General features: G+C 27.4%; 1 protein-coding gene across 1 annotated transcript in view; it reads left to right on the top strand.

The window, feature by feature from the left end:
* Positions 1–1,781: 1,781 nt before the first annotated feature.
* The window catches only part of Pdzd8 (PDZ domain containing 8), an 85,577-nt gene continuing 61,578 nt past the window's right edge, over positions 1,782–25,780 (top strand). The window contains exon 1 of the mRNA XM_067268365.1: positions 1,782–1,981. The gene's annotated coding sequence lies outside the window, so the exon portion shown is untranslated. The remainder of the gene's footprint in view (positions 1,982–25,780) is intronic.

Here is a 25,780-nt window from a genome sequence, read left to right as displayed (position 1 = left end):
TGAGTAACATTCTCCAGAAAATAATGCTTGGTTTTCCCTATTCTGCCTTGAGCAGCATCCATATTCTCAAAATCCTGGATACTCCACTGGTTTATAACATTTACTTATGGTTCGTTTAAAACACACGCTACTGACTGGAAAAAATGATGTTGAAAGTAACACTGAATTTTTAAATTAATTTATGATAGAAATGTGTAGAATGGCAGAGTAATTTAATTTATACTTTATATAGAAATTTCGTAATATATTATCATGTTTAAGGGTTACACAATTGCTATATAGAGATAAGAAAATTGCTATAATAATTCTCATGTTTAAACAAACTGAGTAAACAACTTGATAAACTAATCCTATTACTATAATTTCAAATTATTCTTGTTTTAAAATCAAAAATAGTAAGAGAAACAATGTAAAACCGCATAGTTTATAATAAAAATATAAAAAGTATCTGTCAGAGGAAATAATCACTTAAACGATAAATTTTAACGTATTTATCCCCCTTGCAAGATATGAAGAATTTTAATTTCATTAATTAGTTAGACCAACATGAAGTGCAAATTAAAGGATTAATAATATGAATTGAGTGAAAAATAAATACATAAATTAACTATAATTGTGTTTGTATATATACGCATATATAAATCATAAAATGTAGCAACAGTGGCAAATCCAGAAGCACCCATAGGGGGGCTAACTCAAAAATTAAATATCTATTGCAGATAGTCCGATAACCCATACTTGCCGTCATAAATATTTTTAATAACAATGTTTTGAAGTCCGAACAAATAAATTTTAATATTTTGTGTATTACTGGGGAGGGCTTAAGCCTTCTATTGCCCTCCTGTAATATCCGTCACTGTATTGCAATATAGTACTATATTAATATATATATTTAAGCAAAATTTTTAAAGCTACAGTAGACGCTATATTAAATTATTATTCATTTGTGTCCATATATATTATTTTAGCCTTCGACAAATTATATATAGTACCGGTATGTTTGTTAATTTTACATATAAAAAATATTGTATACCATTTATAGTTTGTATTCTGTGTTAAAATAAATTTAAAATAATAAAGATAATAACTTATAACGATTCAAGAAGTATCGATAATAAATTTGCTGTTAACGATTCTATATAGATTTCCGATACAATGCATAAGATATAGTTTACTTGATCTAATTTAGATGAACTAAAAAAAGCTCTAGAATGGAAAATGTTATTTATAATGTATAATTTAAAAATTGAGGTGTTATTCATTAATTTTATAATAAATTCTCTATGTGGATTTCATGTTATCATCATAAATGGTTTCATTAAACCAAGATTATGATATGCCCATGCATTTAAAAAAGATTGTAATTCATGAACCAGTATAATATTATTATATTCGAATAAAATTCAAGAATATATTACGAAAAAAGAATTTTAAACACGAATAATTTTGAATGTATGTCCTACACCGTTGAAATATTTACTATATAAGAATACAGTCAGTTCAATATATTTTGATATTGTGATCATTTCGATTTTTCCCCCTTCCTTCTTTCTTTGATTTAAACAGTTTAAAAATAGAAACCGGCCTTTAACAACAAATCATTTTTCTTTTTTCAATAAAGGAATTTTATATAATGCCATAAATTCCGCCGTTTTATTAGTTTTTTGAAAGGTAATTACCTCAGTCGATTTCTGTTTATATTTATATAACGTATTTTTAAAAATATTTTCAATAACATTCTTGATAAAAACTTTCTAGAATTAAACACGAATCAAAATTCGAGCCGATATGGAAAAGTTTAATATTATTTCTAGAGTTATTTATAAATTCTATATTTAAGAATCTCGTGTATTTTCTCGAATAAAATAAAAAATAAAAAATAAAAACCAAACGATTCGTAGTATTTAAAGAGCATTTTTAACCACCAGGGAGCGCTCTGGTGACAAAATCAGTCAGTCGATGGTAAGAAAAAGAAATTAAGGTATTTATCCTTATTTACTTTAATTATTACTTAATGGCAAATCCAGATTAATACTTGTAGTATTTGTTTAAACTTTCTGTTATGTGTTATGTATATAGAAGTATTTTCTATTATTCAGCTTATCGTAGATAACAAAGTAAACGTATACATTGATAATTCGTGAAGTGATTTTAATAACATATTGTTTACAAAATTATGGAAATTCTATTACAATAAACCATGGAAATTCAATAAATTAATTTCATAATCTTTTAGTTTTCTCCCTTTATTTTTTTGTATAAATTAATTTTATTACCTTCTTTTAAAGGAAGGATAAATATTTAAAATTGTATATTTATATATATATATATATTACATAAAAGTTAACTGTATATTATGTGTATATACACGCAAAAAAGTTAACAGTTTAAATTGAATTTTTACACAAATTTATTTAGTTTATAAGAAAAACAGCTGCAAAAAATTTAATTTAAATTGTTAACTTTTCTATAGTTGACTTATTCCGAGACCATGTCTTCTTTTAATTATTCTTTACTTCGCAACTGGGTGCATAGGTAGACACTGGGCATCTTTAACATTGCTCTTTATTCGGGAATATCTTACACACCGGTGTGTAAGATATTCTGGAATAAAGAGTGTGTGCAAACAGTGGTGGTGGTTTTAGCACTCCAGGTGCAATTCAATTTTAAGGCCCCCCTCTAAATATTTTCACTACCCTTACACTCTACAGTGTGCATTCTATGTGCATGTTTTTTTACTCTGGCAGGCACTATATTGATGGTCCAAAAAAGAGATATATGGAAAATTAACCTGCTTGGATGTATTTGAAAGGTTACTAATGTTCATATTGTATTAATTAAATTAAAACTTATTGGTAGAAGAATTATTAAGTTTCAATAGGTAAAAGTGTTACAAAAAAATATATAGTAATCCGTGGATGTAAAAAATAATTTATTTTTAAATTTTACTACTGATTACCACCCATAAAACATGTAACTGGCATTATTCATTTGTCAATTTAATTTAGGGAATACTGCTAAATTATTAATTATTTTTATTATGAAAAAAATAATAATTAAATAAAATAATTGTTTTTTATTTATTTTGAGAGCCGAATTTTGAGGCCCCAGGCATGTGCCTCTTGCACCTGTGCAGAAATCTGCCACCGTTTGTAAGATATTCCTGAATAAAGAGTGATGTTAAAGATGCCCAGTGTCTACCTATGCATCCAGTTGAGAAGTAAAGAATAATAATCTATAGTTACCATAAACAATTAATCTCTCATGATTTTAGCAAAATGATTTGAATTTTTAGCAAAATTATAATGTTATTAAAACTTATAATAATTTTTTCTTTGGAGTTTTATTTAAAATAACTCTTCTTGTATAAGTTTGTACAAAAATATATTTCTTTGAAACTAATGATTTAATACTGATGTGTTTAATTAATATTAAGACATATTTAATCTTTTTACTAATAAAAAAAACAGCTTTATATAAATTTGAAGAAGTTAATATAACCTATATTAGTAATTTCTTCATAAATATTATGAATGAAGCATTTTATTTTTACTGTTTATGCATATGACTGTTAAACGTTTCACTACTGTGATGTAAGATACTGAAATTACAGATTCTATATGATTGTGATTTAAACTATAATGGAAAAATACAGCTGGTGTGTTTCTGGGTTTATTTGTCAGATTTATTATATTAGTTAAAACATATGTTTTATAAAATATTGTGTGTAACAAAAACAAAATATTAAACTTGATATGATAGAACATCTGCTTTATCAGTTTAATGTTTTTGTTTTTCAAGTCTTTTTTTGATATTTCTGTTAAATGGAAATAACTTTCCTATGAGTATAAATGATGATAATGTATGTTGTTTCCAAATAATGAGAACATAATTATTATTATTTAATTTATATGATTATTATATCATTGTATTTTTGATCATGATATTTTTGATAACTAAACTAAAACTATAACTAAAAATGGGTTTTGACTGTAACATATATATACTGTTTTTTTGCTGTCTCATTTTATTGTAGCCAACCTATTCTTCTTATTAACTTAGGAGACTATTGGCAAAAAATAAAAATTGTACCATCAATTTCTGAGTTCTACTTTATAGAAACATTATCACTTTCATTCATGACAGTCTTGTATCCCAATTTTCTCTTTTCACAATGAAATGTTTTTCATGTAGGGATTTTTCTGAAAAGCTAAAAAGATAGCAGTTGATGAGTATGGTATAATATATGCCACTTTATTTTCTAACTGTATAATTTGACTGTTTGCTAAATATTGACTTGTAGAGTTATCAAACAAAAAATTCAAGCTTTTATTATCTGCAAATCAATTTCGTCATTTAGTCGTAGACATAAATACAATGTTGAAGCTTATGGTAAAATTCAAGTTTTGTGGAAATCTTTAAGTTATTTCTTATAATTCTGGGAAAGAAATGAGCATAATCTCTTAAAACAAAAGAAATGATTTTATAATCAGCAAATAATTTATTGAAATTGTATTCTGTTCTGTTAATTTAAAATCAAGTAACGATGAACTAGAATGCTTCAAAGCATTTCTAATGAAATAAAAACTGGATTACTATGTTTGAGATGTGCATAAAATGACATAATTAGCATGAAATGATCTTGTATGGCAATAAAACAAGATTTAAAAGTTTTTGAGACTAACATAGTTAACATTTTTCTGTATTATATCTTTTGAGAAATACAGTTTATTTATATAAAAGGATTAGTTCATGTTTGTGAATACCTCTCTTATTGAATGGTTTTTATGCAGTTAATGTTTGTATCAATCAAAACTAATGCTTTTTGTCATGTCAATGCATTTAGTTGGAATAAAGTGTATATAACACTTGTTACTGCATATTTTATCATAAATAGAGTAAAGACAGCTGCTCAAAGGGTTGATGGTTACAGCCATTGCCACCATTATGCTATTTTTTGAATATTCTCCACATTCTCATAATTAAATCATTTTAATATGGTGTTAATTAATATTAATTTTTTAATTCTCTAGTAAATAAAGTAGTATTTTATAATGGTTATACAGTTGATTCTTGATAACTTAAAGTGGATTATTCAATAATAATATTTTTTGTGATTAAGTTATTGGTGTGAACCTTTATTGAGCAAAGGGCAAAAACATTTCCAAATGTTTTCAACAAAATTGAAGAGAAAAAAAATTCTGAGTGACTTAGTAGAAGATTCCACAAAACTAATTTATAAGGACCACATGAATCTGCAGTATATGCTTGACTGATTTATTTGTTATTTCAATCAATGACTGATTTATTTGTCATTAAACATGGATAACATTGAAAAGACAGTGTTCTCAGTGTTAATTTATTTCATGTGGAAACAAGAAAAATAATAAGTCATATGACATCCTGTGCATTGTATAAAAGCTAGTTTTTTTACATACACAGAGGCTTTTCAGAACATTAATAGCAAAACATGTTTTGTTAATTAATATTCATAAAAATTTTAACTGTTATCTGAAATTCTTTAAAGAACTATGCATAACACAACCTTTTTGCAAAAAACAAGGCTGACAGTTGATAGTGGACAATTAAATGACTTTTTTGCACTCTTCTCAGGACAATATTCTGTATTTTTGTTCATTCAGAAATGAACAACTTTAAAGATGCTTATAAAGTTTTTTACTTGTCTATAAAAATATACATTGCAAAGTTGACTTAAAGGTGTATGCTGAGGAGGAATGACCTTGGTATTGCACATCCTAGATTTTTATCATTCTGAAAGATCTTGTCATATTAAAAAAAATTTACCCATCAAGATGAGCACCAGTGATCTTGCAAATATGAGTCAGCACACTGTTGCTGAGTCATGTGGTCTTTGATAGAAAGCTTTGCAAAACTAACTTACGGCGGCGTGTGGTGACATTTGATGATAGGGAAGCTGTTCTGGCCGTGGATAGAATCGTTGGAAGCGTTATATGATATTTTGGTGTGGAGCATCCATGAGCTAAACTGTGTGAAGTTGGTGCTCTGTAAAGCAGCCAGATTATATGCATAAATGTGTATAATCTGGCTGCTTTACATGATTCAAATATTTTTGCCGTGGAAGCTATCTCATATATGACAAAACAGTGCTTCCATTGGGAATATCATTATATGAATTTATATTCGAATAGTACAATAGCAAGAAAGCACACGTAACATAACATGAACAACCCAAGGATATCTTCAATTAGAAACTGAATATGACTATTTACAAAAATTTAAAATTTTCGAGTCCTTTCTTACATCCTTTTTCACTCCACCACAGAAGTAACAGCGTATTGGCTTGAATAAACTTCATTCGAACAACAGGTAAATTATAAAAAAATTTTTACACAAAGTTAAAATTGATCGAAACGCCGACCTTTTATTAGAGGATCCGGCGTTCTTTAAACTAAAACCATGGTTACAACATTTAAATCACAACTACCTTGTCCTTTAGCACAATATATTACTGGTTCAGGCCCTCTGGTGGTGGTTTCGGGTAATCAAAGTTCATTTGCATGAAAGCACACGTAACATAACATGAACAAAGAAGTAAGGATGTAAGAAAGGACTCGAAAATTTTAAATTTTTGTAAATAGTCATATTCAGTTTCTAATTGAAGATATCCTTGGGTTGTTCATGTTATGTTACGTGTGCTTTCATGCAAATGAACTTTGATTACCCGAAACCACCACCAGAGAGCCTGAACCAGTAATATATTGTGCTAAAGGACAAGGTAGTTGTGATTTAAATGTTGTAACCATGGTTTTAGTTTAAAGAACGCCGGATCCTCTAATAAAAGGTCGGCGTTTCGATCAATTTTAACTTTGTGTAAAAATTTTTTTATAATTTACCTGTTGTTCGAATGAAGTTTATTCAAGCCAATACGCTGTTACTTCTGTGGTGGAGTGAAAAAGGATGTAAGAAAGGACTCGAAAATTTTAAATTTTTGTAAATAGTCATATTCAGTTTCTAATACAATAGCAATTTTATAGTTGTTTTTCACATGTACAGAAATTTGTAATAAAATACATGATGAGGTTATAATAAAATATTAATTTTAAGTAATTTAAAGTATGTACAATTATTTTCATATTTTAACGTTATGTATTTATAATTTAGAAAATACATGGAAAGCAGTGCTTCCACAGCTTCCATGCCACTGGTAACTCATAAGTAGCTTAGAATGTTTTAATTTCAACTTTGTTGAAAAATGTGGTTTCTCTCTTTGTTCAATAAAGGTTCATACCAAGATTTATCCATGCAAACAGTATTTGGATTTAACACACACAATTTCCAGTCCATATATCATATGTGAAAATTAACACCTTTTTAATTTTAAAATGCTTTTTATATGTATTTAAATTAACAGGTCTTTTCAAATCCAAGAGTCAGCATTCAAAGTGTATTTTTCAAGAAATGTTTATTTATTTATTTTGATTTAGATCGTAAATTTGTTTATTGCAGTCTCAGAACTACAGTGACTACATAAGCAATAAAACATATAGAAAACTTTTCTGTGAAATTAAACATCTCATACATATATCACTTTAATTACACAAATGTTTCTACATAAGTAAAAACAGATAAACTAACTAATTTGTTGATTTTTTAATACATACGTCAAGAAAAACTACTTTGTTATATAATGGACTTTCAGCTTTAACAGACATCCCTCACTCAAATTAGTCCATTAAATTGAAGTTTTACTGTATCGAAATTCCTAAGAACCACACTGTAACCTCCTTCCTTTTGTTAGATCTTTTCTATTGATTCAGTCTTGTTTTACATTTGACATTTAGAAAGTTCTGTTAAAAATTTAAAAAAGAGAACTCTATGAAATTTCATTGGCTAATTTGCATTTAAGAATAATAATGTTACTTTAGGTTGAGATTTGTATTTTTATGTAGTTGCTTTGGTATTTTGGTGTTGTGGTGTTATATGTTTCTTCATATGTATATGATTAAATGTTTGATTTTATTTCAAGCTCATATTAATATGATTTTAATGTAACTCTCTGTAAATGTAACAAAGTGTACAATATCAGACATGAAATAAATTCACTGGAATCATAGATTTCAAGTTATCAAAATGTTCTTTTAAAACCATTTCAACATATAGGCCTAGAGATGGAAAATGCATTGAATTTTTGGAGTTAAATTGTGATGAAAATTGGATTTGATGTAGAAATTCAAGTTTAATCAAGAGTTTACTATGTTTACAAGCAAAAGTTAGCCCTGATAGACTGTCATTTGAATAGAATGGCTAATTCTGATCAATATTCTAACAAAGGTTATTTTAATACATTTCTGCAACAGAGTCAACCATATTTAAATAGTAAGTTTAAATGATGTAACAATATTTGCCCACATTTGGAATTAAAAATAGAATAACATTGTGTTAAATTAAGTTCATTCTGTATGAACACTGTGTTGACTTTGAGAATAGTGAGAATTCATTATTTTTTGCCAACTTAATTGAGAAAAATTCCACCCCAATTAACTTGTACTGTATAAATATAGTATTATATATTGTCTATGAATAATAATTCATAGAAATATATAATACTACCTATAATATTTTTTAGTTCTTATCTCTGGTTCCTAAATGTTTATACATTTATCATTTATCCAATTATTGTAGGAAAATATAAAATATGATTTGTATGAGGTCTGTCTGGAAAATTTGTGAACTTTTTAAATCACTCACCAACTGATGATTGAATCTGAATGCAGCTTGTACAAGTCTTTAGTGGCAAGTTTAGTGCCCTATCTGCTGAAAGCAGTTTCTTTCAATTGTTGTCATGTTGATTGCATTTTGCAATTTTCTTTTAGTGAGTGCAAATGAGAGAACTGGGATGGGCTAGATCTGATGAAAATTTCATGAAAAACATCACTGGGGATGAGACATGAGGGTTTGGATATGATGTGGAAACAAAACATCACTCATCACAGTTGGTGAGAAAATCTTTACCTTAACCCAACAAGCTGCAAGGTGCAAGTCAGTCGAATGTGAAGGTCTTGCTCACTGTTTTGTTTGATTCTGAAGGTGTCATTCACCACGAATATTTTCCAGAAGGGAAGACAATCAATAAGGAATACTATCTGAAGATGATGAAACATATTTGTAAAGCAGTGAGGAAGAAAAAACTGACTACTTGGACAGAATAGCATTATCCATCCACAGATTACTGCTGATAACAGTTTTTGACCAAGAATTCAATGCCACTTTTTCCCAACCTCTATAGTCATTGGATTAAGCTCTGACAGACTTCTTTTTGTTTCCCAAATTAAAATTTGTTCACAAAAGTCAGTTTTGAAATCATTGAAACCATTAAGGAAAATTTGCTAGCAGAGTATTTGTGCATATTTCCAAAAGAAGCATTTCAGGAAGCATTCCTTTCATGGCAGAAATGCTGGATTTAGTGCATAGACTCAGAAGGGGACTACTTCAAAGACAACAAAACTGGCTTGCTTCTAAAAAGAACTATTTGCGAAGTTCATGAACTTTCCACACGGACCAGACAGATATCATTCTCTATTTTGATGCATTGCAATTTGCAAATTAAAAAGTAGCAATAAAGTCTTTCTGGTATGCTTTATAATAAAAATTCTGGTTTTAGAGTACAACAAAACTTTTAATCTTTCTTAGCATTTCACTATTTTTCAGTAAATATTGATATTATGCCTGATTTATTTATATTATAAATTTATTTTTAAGATAATCAGATTTTGGAACCATATTGTAAGTTTTGTGTTGCAAATTATTTCTTTAGGAAGGAATATCAAACCACATCATTACTTGCAGGCCATATTTATTTCATCAATTGACATAGGCATGTTTTGGAAATTTTTTTGAAATTTTTAGTATGATACCTGAGCAAAATTTTTTTCTTATTTCAATATAGTTTTATAATTCATATTTTTGTATAAGTTTTATTCTTTAGATAAAAAGAAACAAAGAAAAAATGTAAATAAAGGATGAAACTTTGTTTTACGAATTATGAAGTTGTACTGATAAGTTTTCCAAGTGCCATATTGAAGAGGGGAAGAAAGTTCCCAAAACATGTCTATGGCAATTGATGTTCAAATGAAGATGGTCTTATAAAGCAAGTATTAGTATGAATTAATGTTCCTTCTTAAATAATTAATTGAAATACTTCTTTTTATTAACTTTCTCATTATACTACAAACTCATTTAATTCAATTCTTTAAAAAAATTGTAAAGTTGTTAATCTTAATTTTTAAATATTTCAATTGAATAATGTCAAGATTAAATTTTGTAGATCATTTGACGTCATACAGTACTGTACTGTACATTTAAGTGAATGGAAAGCAAATAACTGATTAATTGCAGAAGCTAACCTGTATGAATTAATTGCAATTAGTAAAGTAGAACTAATGTTTACAGGCTAATATTTACAGAATTAAGCATATATTTTTATTTTAAAATAAATTTTTCATTCCAATTTAAATAATCTAGTAGTATTAGGAAAATTTTAATATATTTTTATTTTATTATATATTATATATTGAATTTATGAGAATCAATAATCTCATTAATTATTAATTAATTAATTGATTCCTTAAAATAAAGGAATCAATCAATTAATAAGGGATAAAGGAAAAGTAATAAAGCATATTCTTCAAAATAAAATAAAATATCAGTAATTAATGACTCCAAAGCAGATTTATCAAAAATTGCACCAAAATATCTAAACTATTCTATTATAATGTAAATTCTTGTCTTTTTTTCTTCAAAATTTTATTATATAAATAACAGTAAGAGCTTTATCTTGATGATTACTTGTCAAAAGAAACTAGAGTAAACTATTTTGTTCAACCTATAGCTAAGGTTAATTTCGACCAATATTTTTATTAATAAAATTAAAGATTTAATTTCAGGAACCATTTAAAATTTATTGTTCCCTGTACATATAATTAACAGCCAGTTTAATGTAAATTAATATATACTTATGTAATTAATAAATTTTAATATTTTAAAAATTTGTTATAAAAATACTCTAAATTTTATTTAATTTATTAAAAAAAAATATTTTAAAAATATTATTCTAATTATTTAGTGAAAATAATGATTTCATTTTAATGTAGTTTTAAAAATGTTTCTATTTCAAAACTTTTATTTATGATAATATATTAAATAACAACATATTAAAAATGATACTAACATAATTTTAATCAATTACTACTGAATTAAGTGAATACAAAACAAATTGGTATTAAATTACAATAGAAATCAAGATGAAATAGTAGTTTTTTTCTCTAAACATAATGAATAAAATAAGATCATAGGATCCATAAGGATGTTTTTAAATCATTCATATGACCTGAAAAACAGTCCTAATTTCAATTAACTTACTTTCAGCAATGAATAAATTAAGATTTATTTATTAAATTATATTATTGAAATACTAAATTACATTCATTGACAAAAAAAGTTATGCACCAAGAAGAAAGTGTTGGAATTATAAGAAACTTTACTAGTGCAAACATGACAATAGTAATAAGTGATTACAATTTCCTCAGGAACAGTAGTACAATTTAAAGGAACCTTTGGTACCTTATAGAAACTACAATTATCTGCATACATATGGTAATATGGTTGAGCATGGAGCATTCAGGCATTGATTGTCATCCTGCAAAAGATTTGCTTACAAATAATGCAACTTCCACTTCAAACCCCTCACATTTTTATGTGGCTGAAAGCTGGTATTCCATCTGGTCCTACAAATGCTTGACAACAAATCTGGAGATTGGTCAGGTCAAGAAAGTGTAGCAATGTGATAAAGACATTCCTGGGAAACCCTTGCTGTGTGTAGCTGAGAATTAGCTTGCTGGAAAATGGCTGTTTGCATCCCTGCCATCAAAGACAAAACACAAAGGCTTCCTACAGCACTATTGCAAACAGCTGACAATGATGGGGACAATGAATACTGTGTTATGCATTAATGCATAACACAGTAATCACTATACATTCAAATTTGCCTTTGCTAGTCACCTGCCAATAGTATGGGAAGAGAGCTCTATAGCAAGGCTGTCATCTTTCTTTGGATGGTGGATAAAGAAACTTATTGCAGATGTTTGTGCTTGTCTTACTATTAGATGATCATCCTTTCTGATGATCTGTGTGGGACATCCAGAGCTTTCCCACCATGTTTGTGTGCTCTTATGTGCCCACTGCCTTCAACATTTCCTTACAATCAGATCAGAACAGTCCAGATGGTGAACAGTGAGATCAGCAAAATGGCCATCTTGTTTCTCTCAGCCTGATGAGAGAAACAGGATGGCATCTTTCTCAAACTTTATCAGTTGTGTATAATGTCTTAGGTATGATTGTACAATGCAATCGGACATTTGAAGACTTATAATGGTACTGTACATTGAAAATTCTGAACATGGTGAGTCCCTGTGAGCCTTTTTACAGCATACTGGAATACTGATTTGAAGACACTGTAGTGGCATTACTTAGTATGCAGTCGTATCACAATTGTAATCATTTACATATTTATATGAGATGTAGCTGTATGTGATGTTTTGCAGCCATCAGACAACCTTATCTGGACATGTAACTTTTTGTCTGTGATTGTATTTATTTATTAGATTATAAAATGTAAAAACTTTTTACATCTGTCAAATCTTAATTATGGCAGTCTATAGATTGTCTGTAATTAAAATTTACCTGATCTGACAGTCATACAAATAAACAAACAAAAAAAAATGAATTTATTTGCATTCTTATGAACATTTTTATAATAATTTTAAAGTGATTTTAAAATTTTAATCTGATAAATGTCTTTTCTGGAACAAGAATCTAAATAATTTTCAGATTTAAACATCTATCTTCAGGAATCAACTGGAAAAAGAACCAAAAGAATTCAAAGGTAGATAGCAAATTTTATGAGTTAGTTAATGTCACAACATTGTAATTGAAAAACTTCAAATATTGATGGCAAACTTTTGTACTCTTATACTCTTTTGTAGTATAACAGCTTGTTTCATTTCTTTTTATTAAATTTAGTTTTGTTAATTTCAGTGGTCAAATTATATGAAATAAAGAAAATTCAGTTACCTTTCTACAAGATCACTTTTCTAAACTCATTTCAAAAATTTCAGTCTCAAAAGCTGTGACTTGAGATGAGTATAATTGTAAAATACCTTCATTTGAGTAAATTGATGTATTGTATTGTTATCATCTGACTAATAGAACTTTAATGGATCATCTCTTTTTAAGCATAATTCACTGAAATTATTTATCATGTTATTTAGTATCTGCAATAAGTTAGCCATCATTAAATCTATAGAACATCAGTAGATACAGATGATTGTATAAAACATGCTGTCAAATTAGTTTTATTATCTCTTTGTGGCCAAAACTTTTTTCTTATAAAATTTGTTTCTGCACATTCTGGAGAAACACATCATCCAAATTTCACTGTAATCTGTTCATTAACTAATTTGTTTTAAGTAGTATTTAATAGAGAAAGTTTGGTTATATAAATACTCAGTATATGTGTACTGTACATGTATTGATTATTTCTAAGATTATGATTTTAAGTTGTAAATTTTAAAATTATTAGATTATATTTTTACATCTTTTTTACAGGTTTTTAAATTTACAATAGAGACCAAAATGAAACCCGAAACAATACATCAAATTCATTGCCTGCTAAACAACAGTCTTAAGGTTTAAAGCTTAAACTACAGTTTACAGCATGATGATAAATTCTTAATTTCAATTTTAAGTAATTTGTAATGTTTTTACTTTTGTAGTAGATTTAATTTTTTGTAAATGTACATAAATATTTTGTCATGGAGATTTAGCTAATAAATAATTTATCAAAGCACTTTGTCCAACTGAATTAAAAAACACTTCACACTACTTTTATTCCAGCACAAAAAATTAAAGGAATGCACAAACATTTTCAGCCACTTTAAGGGGCTTTCATCATTTGAGAGTGTTGTTTTGTATATTGAGCAAAATGAATTATTTCATATATATACATACAGTAAGATCCCACTTAATGCAGGGGATGCATTACTAGATGACAAAGCGCTAAACGAAACAATGTTAAACGAGGTCATTTTAACTTAGAGTAACTAGGGATAGGGGAACACACGACTGCAAATAAACAAATTTTACTTTAATTTTAAGTTATTTTTATATTAATTTGTATAATAATATATGTTAAATAACACATAAACATATGCACACAGAAATGTAAAGTTCATATTTGTGATGAAGGTCCTGACTTTTCTGAAATTCTTGTTTTCTGTGATAAAGTCGGGTAGTTTTATTTGTCACTTTTTTCTTTCCTTAAGCAAATGTCAGTAGCAGAAGATCGCATCCAAAAACGCTTAGTTTTGCTTTCAGTGAGAAAGCAAAACTAAGCGTTTTTGGATGCGACCTTTCAAAATCTGTATCATTCGCTACAATTTGATCAACAATTTCGGTTATCATTACCAAACTTTTACTGAGGAAATGTGTAGAGAAATTTTTGAGGTTCTTCGTTTTCAGAATCTCTATTTTCCAGTTCTACATGAATTTCTTGTTCTGCTAGTTCATGAAGGTCATTGTTGGTAAGGCTCTCACCAGAAATTGCTGTAATTCCTCAATATCCTGCTAGTCTACATCTAGTCCTGCTGTATTGGTTAGGTTGTTTGGTCAACCTAACAATACCGTGATAGGTTCTTCTCGCTTGGATACCTTCAGCCATAACTTCTTCCACACTTCGTTCCTGCAATTATCAGTTAATTCTTGCCAAGCGAAGCTGATATTGCCTATGGCATCCATGATGTTATATTTTTTTCAAAATTGCACCAAACAAACATAGATTTAAAGAAAGTACACCTTTTTGCCATCTTTTTCTGATTCGTTCATGTTTGTAAATCGTATTATATAAGAATCAGTGAAATTCCGCGATAATTTAAATCAGCGTAAATTTTTAGCTTTTTTGTAGGCTTTGAGCTGACCACATTATATTGAAACAGCGTTAAGCAGGATCTTACTGTATTACCAACTGAATTATTTCATAATAGAACAGTTTTTAAAAAAATGATAAAATTTAGAGAATTATAACAAAATTTTGTCCTTATGAGAGCATACAAATGCTTATGTATAAAAGTAAATTATAATTATTTACAATTTTTATTTATTTATTTAATTAGTTTATTTTAAATATGTTTATCATATATTTAGGAAAAATTCTGTAGGTATCATGTTTATATCTCCATTTTAAAATTACTGAACAAATTTATATATGAAAATCATGTTTTCTTGAGACAAGAATTAAATGTTGCATTTCTTAGTGAAAGTTTGTTTTGTTTTCAATGTATATTTCAGATTACTTATAAACAATAATAGAATATTTCATATATTATAAACGAAAACAGATACTTTTTAAAAATAAATGTCATAAAACAGTGTGTCTAATATTTTTCTTTTTTATTTTTTTAAATTTTTTTCACTCTTAATAAGATAACTATTAAAGGATACACCATAAAAAATTATATAAATAAATGATAAAAATCAATATAAAAGTTACTTTTTTAGTAAACATCATTAAATAATGTGTATAAAAATACAGTACAGTGGCACACACTTGACTTAATGTGAACTGAGAAAGTGATGAGTTACTGAAAATTATGAGTTTTACAGATTCCTGTGTTAACAGTTAAGTGAGAAAAATGAGATTGGTGTTAAAATTTTAATCAAGTTTGACCATCTTTTCATCCGAAGGAACATGTTGCCAACTGTAGCAGAATTCCACTAAATTAACAGATTTGTTTAATATACAGTGGCATCACAATGATGATAATCTAAATAGCAGAATTTTCATAATGCATACAAATTCGTGTGAAAATTCATATACATATTAATTAAATAGCAATAATAACTACAGGTAACCCCTGTATAACATGGTGCTTTCATAGCACAGATTCACTCTAACATGGTTCGAGAATTGAGTAAAATCCTCGTACAACATGAAATGTAATAAAAACCATTAAAAGCATTTTTAATTGATTAAAAAAGCAGATCTCAAAGGGTTAAGTTATTATTTATTTGTTATCTTACATTCATAAAAATTTGCCACCCAGGTGCAGGCACCCCTTCATCTCCATGTTGCAGCAGCTCTGTAATATGGATGACACAATCCTTTGAAAAAAGTTAGTGTAATGCTAGTTCAACATTTTATAACTATTACTTAAATTATTATACCCATTAATACTAGATTTAGCAAAAAAAATATGCCATTTTCAGTAGGTGTGCAATACTTTAGAACATCAGTGTACAGTGGTGCCTCATTCTTTGAATTTAATTCATTCCAAGAGACTGTTTGAACTCCGAATTGTTCAAAGTCTGAATCAATTTTCTCCATTAGAAATAATGGAAAATGAATTAATCCATTCCCAGGCCCTAAACAATACCCATTTTGATAAACTTAAACAACAAATACATATTATTTAAGGTAAAAATAACACAATTAAATGTCCTATATAATAAATTAAAACATGAAAAGAATAAATAAAATATGTAAATACTATATAATAAAATGAAAATTCCATTTATTGTACCTTAATGAGGAGTGGTGATGTCCTGTTTCTTAAGGTCACTGTACAGCTTGCTTGGCTTTCTCAAAAATAATCCTCTTGAAGATGATATTACCTGCCAATTACTTCTCATTTATCCACACTAGGAAAAGTTTTTCCATCTGTTCAATAACATGCAATCTCCTGGAGGTCAATGTTGTCTTACCTTTAGCAATGTTTATTGCTTTAATTACTTTTGTTCTTAAGAATGGTGCACACTTTTGACTTTGGCATCTGAAATATAGCCACCAGATTTGCCACATATGAATTACTTTAATGCTTTATGATAAGTTTCTTTTTCACCTCAATTGTCAGTACTATGACCTTTCTCTTAGGCTTTGGATGCCATAGTTAATAGGCAGGGATTATATAAATATAACCAATACACCAAAAATAAAGCAAAAAAGCACTGAAAACACATGACTGTAATGCAAGAGATGCTTTCACAACAAGCATGAGAGAGACTTTCTGCTGTTTGGTCTTTTGTTTCCAAAAAGAAATGAAATATTTAGGAACAAATATTGTCTTATATTTCAAAGCAAAATTATAAAAACTCTTCATTTATAAGATAGTCTTCTTTAGGATCAATTTTATAGATTTAAATTGCAATGAGTGAATGTTTTGTATTGTACTTTATAAATTAACAAACATGAAAAGAAATTTTCTTTTACTTCTGTTAGGGTGGAATATTGAATTCCAAGAACTGTTTGAGAATACAGTAGAGTCCTGGAAACTCAACTCTTGATAACTTGACATTTCATAAAACTCTTCATTGAAAATAATAATAAAATACATGTAATCTAATTTTTACCTCAATACTTTAACACTAGGATCAAACAAGATATTGTTTGTCACTGATGACACTTGATAATAGCATCAATTCTATGTATTAACAATGAATATAACCATGCAAAATGCCACAATGTGAATGTCACTAACTTGAAAGTAGCACTGAATAGTCAATAGTTTTTAAATTAAACTACAAATAGAAATAGTCACTATTTGTATGTAATTAATACATATGTATATGAATTTGCATGAAACTATTATAATACCTTTACAGAAAGTCTGCTATTTAGACTAGCATTGCTATGTTTAAAACTTGTCGTTTTTAATAACTCATCACGTTCTCAGTCCACATTAAGTTGAGTTTGCAGGACTACTGTAATAGAATTTCTTGGTTTCAAGAAATTCTATTAGGATAATTGACAATTAGAAGAAAAAATAACTTAAAATTTCCTTTTGACAATTTGAATTTTCACATCAAATTCCAGTTATCATTTATTTACCAGCATACTGTAGCATTGATTAAAATGTTAAATTTTAGAGACAAATTTTGATATTAAACTATTCTAACAATTTACTAAACTTTGCTAATCTGCCATTCCTTGTTCGGAGTGGTGTTAAAGTGTAAAGTCCTAAAACCTGCCAAAAGGCAATGAATTGTACGACCTTTTGCCTTTTGGTATTGATTCTTTTTTGGAGGCAGGCAACAAATATGGCATGCTGACATGCAATACTGTACACAGAAAAATGAAATGTGAATAAACAGGAAAACAGGATGTGTGACTGACTAACATTTTCATTGAAATTTAAACACAGGCAATCAGATTGTGGGTATGCCAGCAATGAATGATATGACCTGATATTTGAGAAGCCAGATTAACAAGAATGAACTATATTTGTATCTGATTATTTTGTATAGAATTTATGAAGAACTATCTAAGATTTTATTAAAAAATTAAGTAAAATAATGAATCGGTAAACACTTATTATTGAAACAATAAAAGTTTAACAATTTGTCTTATTTTCCTCACTCTGTGATTCTCTCTGTTTTTGACAGAAAAAGTTTTTATTAAAAGACATTTAAAAATGAAATTATTAAAAAACTAATATTAAAACTACAAATGAATTATTGAATAATAATTTACTGGTTATTAAATTATTAATTAATTAACATTATAAGATTATAGGTAATATTTAATAAATTTAAGATAATCATAATTTCTGCTTCAGTATTTGTATATTCTGTTATTTTTTGTAGTATGAAGATGAACATTAAGCAAATTTGTTTTTGTTTTCATTTTTTTTTTTTGGAATTTACCATAGTGAACAATTTTGAAGTTCATTATTGAAGTTAATTTTTTTTTCAAATGCTTGTCATCAGATTGTATATTGTTAAAAATATTATTAGGCCTACTGATTAAAAACAATAAAGTCATTGTTCTGTAAATTATTTAAATTTTTGTTATCACTTGATATAATCTTCAACATGTTTCTCTCTAAACTGGACAATTGCAAATTAATTTTTAAAAATTGCACACTGGAAAAATAAATTAGTGATTGTGCTAACAGATATTGACATTTTTTTAAAACTTGAGTTATAATGAATACTGATTTTTCTCTTTTCATCAATATCCCATAAAGCTGCAGTCATTACTCACTTGCTCATCTGGTTTAGTCTGAGCAGCAGTTCTATTGCTTATAGAAATCCAAATTCTGCTTAGAATGCATCTAGTGTGTAAAATATTGGTCTTTTTGGGGTGTAGCTCTCATTGAATATTTATTTTCCATATGATTGACATTGAATGTGCCACATTAGGTAATATTATAGAATTTTATGTTTTCAGAAGCTTTTTGTCTTTGCATGTTTCAATGTTTGGATGCAGACTGCTCTATATATCAAGATAATTTTTATTATCTTGATATACAGAGTGGTTCATTTTAATCAACCCATGAGAATAACTCAAAAAATATATGTCCAGCAAAAAAATTTGTTAAATTAAAAATATTAGACTTTAAGGAGGCCACTAAATAGCAATATTGGTTTTATCATAGATGGCACTTCAATTGGCAAAAATAAGGGTCAACTTCATTTTCTTAAATGGGAATCTGTCATTTTTTTTTATTGCATATTATGATTCTACATAAAAAAATAAACAAACTTCTATCTGAAACATTTTTTCTGAAAGATGATGTGAGAATTTAAACTCGTAGCAGCTGCTACACCACATGTACTATATATATGTCTGTGGAAATCTGTGAAGTTTATTGAAAAAAGGAAGAAAAATAACATAACCCAGTACAATGGCTTGCACAATCACTGGACTTTACCTGACTTTTACTTGTGGGGGTATTTAAAGAATTCTCATGAACAAAAACCAACTAGAGAAGATATGATTGGGAGAATTTGAACAGCTTATCACAGAATATGTTATTAAAAACTGAGACATTTCCAACTGAGAATTGGCTTATGTATTCAGAAAAATGGAGATGTCTTTAAACATTGTTTGCAGTAAGAGAAAACTGTGAGAGAAAGGAAATTCAGTTAAGCACTCTGCTAAAAGTTTAATTAACATGAAAAATATGTTGAGAAAATTTAAAATGACCTCAAGCTGAGTTTGAGGATAAAATTTAAAATCAACCAAGATCAATGTTTTTTTCTTTATTCAAACTTGAGGACTTTAGCACACTGTTGCACAAGTTTTTGCATCAGTTTGTTATTTGAAGGAAAAGATTGATTACTAAATAATAAGTTTCTTAATAATTTTTCTTCCTTTTTTCAACAAATTTCAGATATCCACAGATGCACACAAGCATAGTTACCAACCATCAGTGTTTGGCATTGACTAGGGACAGGCTGATTTTTCCTTTTATCAGCATTTTTAAAGAATTTGTTATCATCACATAAACACTTCATTTAATGAGTCTAGTACCAATATATATGCTGAAGACATTGTATGTATTTTATTATGAATGACAAGAAAACCAAAATGATGTTCTCATATTCCTTAAATTGGGAAAGAACCAAGATTGATATTTTTATATATGTATGTAGGTATGTGTATGAGAATTTTAGCTCAGATATGATCATTTTAAATGGCAGATTAGATAAATTGCATCTTTAAGTCTGGCAATGTTAGAGCTGTCATGTTGGCTGTAAAATCAATTACAGCCGACTCATCAGCAAGAGGAAATGAGTTACTTTTATAGTTATGCAAATTATTGAGCAGTACTACAGTTTATCCACTCAAAAAGAAGAAACATCTGATTCATCACTTAAGACTATACAGACCTTATGGTATAAACTTTTTCAAGAAAAGAAACCAGATGGTTCTTTGAGATTTGTGGGATTTTTACAAAGGGTGGACCAATAACTTCAAAGCATTATAAGGTTAGTGTGGTCTATTTATAATTAACACTTTATTTATTGGATGGTTTTTATTAGATTTTACAAAGATTTGTAATCTTTGTAAAATAGTAAGGCTGATGATGGTTTCACCACACAGCATTGCATGACCTCCTCTGCATTGCTATGTGGAAAAAGGAAAAGATATTCAGTATGATTAAAAAAAGAGAGATAGGAAATAAATTACAAGAAAAATCATTGTCCTTAATAATTGCAGTGAAAGTCAATAAACTGACTGATAGCAACTGTCATGAGAACATTAACAAAAGAAATTATTAACAAAGTAAAACATTGCACAAAGACACACAACAGGAGGCACTCATCATACAATATCAAGACTCATGACACATCAAGATGGTCTCTTAATCTGGGTGTGGATTTATGATGTGTTCTGTAAAATACTTGACCCTTTTTAAATTGTGATGTTAACGAGTATAAAGATATTGCCATCCTCTTGCCAATGTTCATGGAAATAGCTTTATAAGATACCATATGTAGAGATGACATTAAATTTTGTTTATTAAAGGTATTTAAAATAAGCATTGTGCAATATCAATGTTAATAAAGAATTTTTTCACTTTTTATCCTGTTAGCATCTTTCCATTTCCCATTCTAAAGGTTGGCAAGTATACACATGTACAATGTGTAAGAAGAAATTGTACTGAATTTCTGTATTTGATGAATTAAATAATTTTAATTCATCAAATAAATAAATAAATCTAATGCAAAAGACTAAAATTTGTTCCTTTTACTATATTTGGCATTGTAGGTGAGCATACAAAGTTTTACAATCATGGAAATGTGCAATGTGGCAGCTGCATAAAAACTTAAATGCTCATAAATGCATCTTCTGTAAAAAATATTTCAAATGAAAGTTTATTTTTGTAGAATCAAAAGCAGCAAGAAAATGGGGTTTCCATTTAAGAAAATGAAGTTGATCCCTTTTCACTACTTGTAGCTCCTATACCATAATGAAACCGATAGTCTGTCCTGTGGATCCTTTGAAGTTTAACATCTTTGGTTTAATGAATTTTTTGCAGGATGTGTATTTTTTTAAGTTATTCCAGTGGATTTATTAAAATAAACTGCCCTTTATAGCAAGTATTGCCTCCCTCTGTTTCCACTTTGCCAATAATTGTTATAGAATACAGCTTTCGTGAGTGATTACTATAGATTGAACTACAGAAGGAAAACATGCACAAACAAGTCAACACACATCAATAGTTGGACATACTGAATATTTACATGCCCTTCACTAGTGCAATAATAAATGTGTCAGCAGCAAATAATGCCTAGCATAGATTTAAGAAAAATGAAACTGTCAAATTGATCACTAATGGCTCATTAACTGCTTTCAAAAGCTGGATAGTTTAATCATTTAAAGTGAAAAATTAAACTCCTGTTGGTTTGAAGATAAGATTTTTGGTATGTGTAGATTGATCACAATCATTCTAGGTATAGGTTATATGGACATTCCTCTAGAATCTACACATTTTTGTATGAACATATATATCCATGAATGAAGAAAAATCAAAAAATTTCAAACTCATACTGCAAAAATTATGAACTGGCCAAAATGACCATTTTTGGTTGTTCTAATGTTAATGCTTTAGATGTTTTCTTGTTGTTTTTTTTAAAATGCAGATAAAATATCAACAGTTTTTAAATATTTTTTGTATTTTAAAATTTCAAAAAATTTAATTTATTTTGAAAATTAAGCTAAGTTACTTTGAAAACATGTAATAAGTAAAATTTGAACTTCCAAAATGTTTTGCTCAGAAAAGAAGGTAAATTGTTTTTTCTTGAGGTAAAATATACCCTCCTTAGCATTTAAAAGAGTTTTTCTAATTTTATTATTATTTTCAGAATGAATTGGCTGTTTTTCAATACTTTGGATTAATTTAAAATTTTGTCATTATATAAAATGGACATCCTGTAATCAACACAAAAATTCAAATGTTGGCTATTTAGTAAAATTCTAAAATTTCTTTTAGAATATTCTTTTAAAAATTCACATTTAAATTTAATTTATTTCAAATTAGAAACTATTATTTAATATAGCTGTTAGTATAAAATCAGTTGGGGATGAATCAAAATGACTTGAAAACGTTTTTGTTGAAAAAAATATAAGTAATTTGCTATACGAGTATTTCGTATTATAATTGGATTACAGAGTTATTATTTTCTATGTGAAGTCATAAAACTGATAACTATATAAATTGATAAAGTTCACAAACAAAATGTTTTCAGTTTTTATGTTAAAAATTAATATAGTCCTAATATTGATGATGATAATAGTAGTAATTGATTTTCTATTGAATTTGTATTGAAGTTTATTGATAAATTTGAATTTAAGTTAACTGTACATTTAGTTTCCTAATTAATCCAGATTTTCAGTATTATAAGTTAAAAAATTGGTAGTATAATTTATTAATTTGGAATTTGAAAGATTAAATTTGAAATATAACATTATTTTCATTTTATATATTCAAAAATAGATCTTAACACTGTTTTTCTAGATTGTTTAAAATTTTGTTGCATTCAGATTAAATTGTCTCCACAATGTCAAATATTCTTAATTTTCTGTATTTTATAAGCCTGTACTTCTGAATTTTTTCTTAATTCCAAAACAAAATGTCTAATTCTTTAGAATAAAGAATAAATCAATAATGAGCTATTTTGTTAACAAAAAATCTCTAGCAGATTTTGATATTATTTTCTTGGATTTTGGTTCCTTTTATATAATCATTGAATGGATTTTGGTTCCTTTTATATGATCATTGAATGGATTTTGGTTCCTTTTATATGATCATTGAATGGATTTGTTCTTATTGTCTGGTCATATCCATGAATCATATTTGTTGGAAAGAATTTCAGTGATATTTTTTTATGATTAGAGTTTTGTATATAATTTAATTCTACTAATAAACCAGTTTTAAAAGATAATTCTGTTTCATTTTTCTTTCATGTTTAGATATTTTGGCTGTTTCTATCAGATCTTCAATCATAAAACATCTTGTATAATATGGTCAGAACTCTCTAATCTGACCAACTTGAGACTATGATTTCTGATGGTCAAAAAAGAGAGAGTTCTTCAAATACATTTGTGACCATTTTCAAAAACAACTAATTGTTATGTAGCAAGAGTTGATTTTATTCCTTTATTCTGTTATTTTTCAACTTAACAAAGCTCTGAATAATAAATATTTAGGCTTATTTATTATTGTATTACTTTTGAAAAAAAATGTGTTATACTGGTTAATTTTAATCCTTGTTGTTGATAATATTTAATAAATAACCTCATTTTCTGAAATGCTGCAATATTCTTCTTGTGATCTTTTGACATATGTGGAAAACTGCAATAAAATTTTTTGCATTTTTAAAGCTTCTGAAAAAGGTTTTTCATATCTTCTGGTTGACATTCTTCTACATCTTCACAATTTCATCTATACTGTTGTCAGAATCTGTTTCTTCAACAACACATTCTTCATCAATGTTTAAATATTCATTTTCACTTATTGACTCTGATTATTTAAATTTGTTAATGCATTCTTGAAGAATAATATGTTCATTAGTCTCAACAGAATCAATTATGTTTTAGATAAGTGTGGTATGATTCCAGCAATTCCAGTACACTACTATAGTACTGTACAGTAGTGCTTATAATCATATGCTTATTTAATGAAGCCTAGTCAGTCAGACTGACTACTTTAGGTTAGAGATTGCCAGGTGCGACACATGTAACTTCATTTAATGATCGGTTACTCATCCAGCAAGGATGGGACATTAGCACAACAGATTATTTTTGCAAATGAATCATTTCTATTGTTTCTATTCACTATATCTATCAAATACTCTATACTGGATGAGGAAAGATAAGAGGAATGATTTTTATTTAATCATGCAAATTGGAACAAAAACACCTGCTGTTCAGATTAGAGAATAGAGCGAGACTTCAAAAAGGATGGTTATGTTAGCTCTGGAGCAACCAGTTTATCTACAGAGTCCACAGATGGGCCTGTGCATTTTAGTTGGATTATAGAGGATCAGATTAGAAAGCTCTGACTGTAGTCACTTTAATAAAAAATCACAATGGATTTTTAATATCAAATTTTAATCATACTTTGGAACTGATTTGTAGTTTCTATGCTGTTAATTATTTTGTCAGGAAGGAAACACTAATCTGACAAGGCAAGTGTTGGTGTGAATTAATGTTTCCTTTCTAAAGAAATAATTCATATCATCAAATTTTAAATTTATTTTTTTTACTACTGCTTTTTAAGTGTTTATAGAAATAAATTAATCTTTCATAAATAACTTTTCTCTTTAGGATTTATATTTATGATTATTAAAATTTGTTAAAGATTTGTGTGTAAAAATGGCACATTTTTATATGGATTTTAAAGGTTTTTTTTTAATTTTGGTATTTTATGAAAAAGTATAAACATTTTTATATAAAACAATTTTTACAAAATTAAATATGAACCATTAAGTTTGTTTAAAAAAACTTTCAAAATAAATAAACTTTTAAATTTAATAACTATTTAAAATAATAAATTATTATTATTCAATTTAAAGTGATTGATTTATAAATTTATTTTATCATATTTGAACAAAATTTTTATACTTTACTGTAAATAAAAACTTTAAAAATTTTTAATTTGATTATAATGTTTAAGTATATATACTTTAATGTATTAATGTAATAATTAGATTAAATTTTTTTCTTTTTTAATATCGGGGATTTTGTAGCATGTTAGTGAATCTCTCTCTGTTCATAAAACACTATTAAAATTTGTTAAAATTACAATAAGAATTTAACTTCATTTTTCATATAATTATAATATTTGAATGAGATTTTTTATAATATATATCAACATTCTGAAGCCTGATGTATTGATACTAATCCAAACTCTTGTGGTAATTAATTGTGCTATTATTATGCATTATATATTATTAATTA

This window comes from Centruroides vittatus, unplaced genomic scaffold (genome assembly GCF_030686945.1).
Source record: "Centruroides vittatus isolate TY-2023 unplaced genomic scaffold, ASM3068694v2 contig_3254, whole genome shotgun sequence".
NCBI lineage: Eukaryota > Metazoa > Arthropoda > Arachnida > Scorpiones > Buthidae > Centruroides > Centruroides vittatus.
This window is presented reverse-complemented; position numbering and strand designations above follow the sequence as displayed.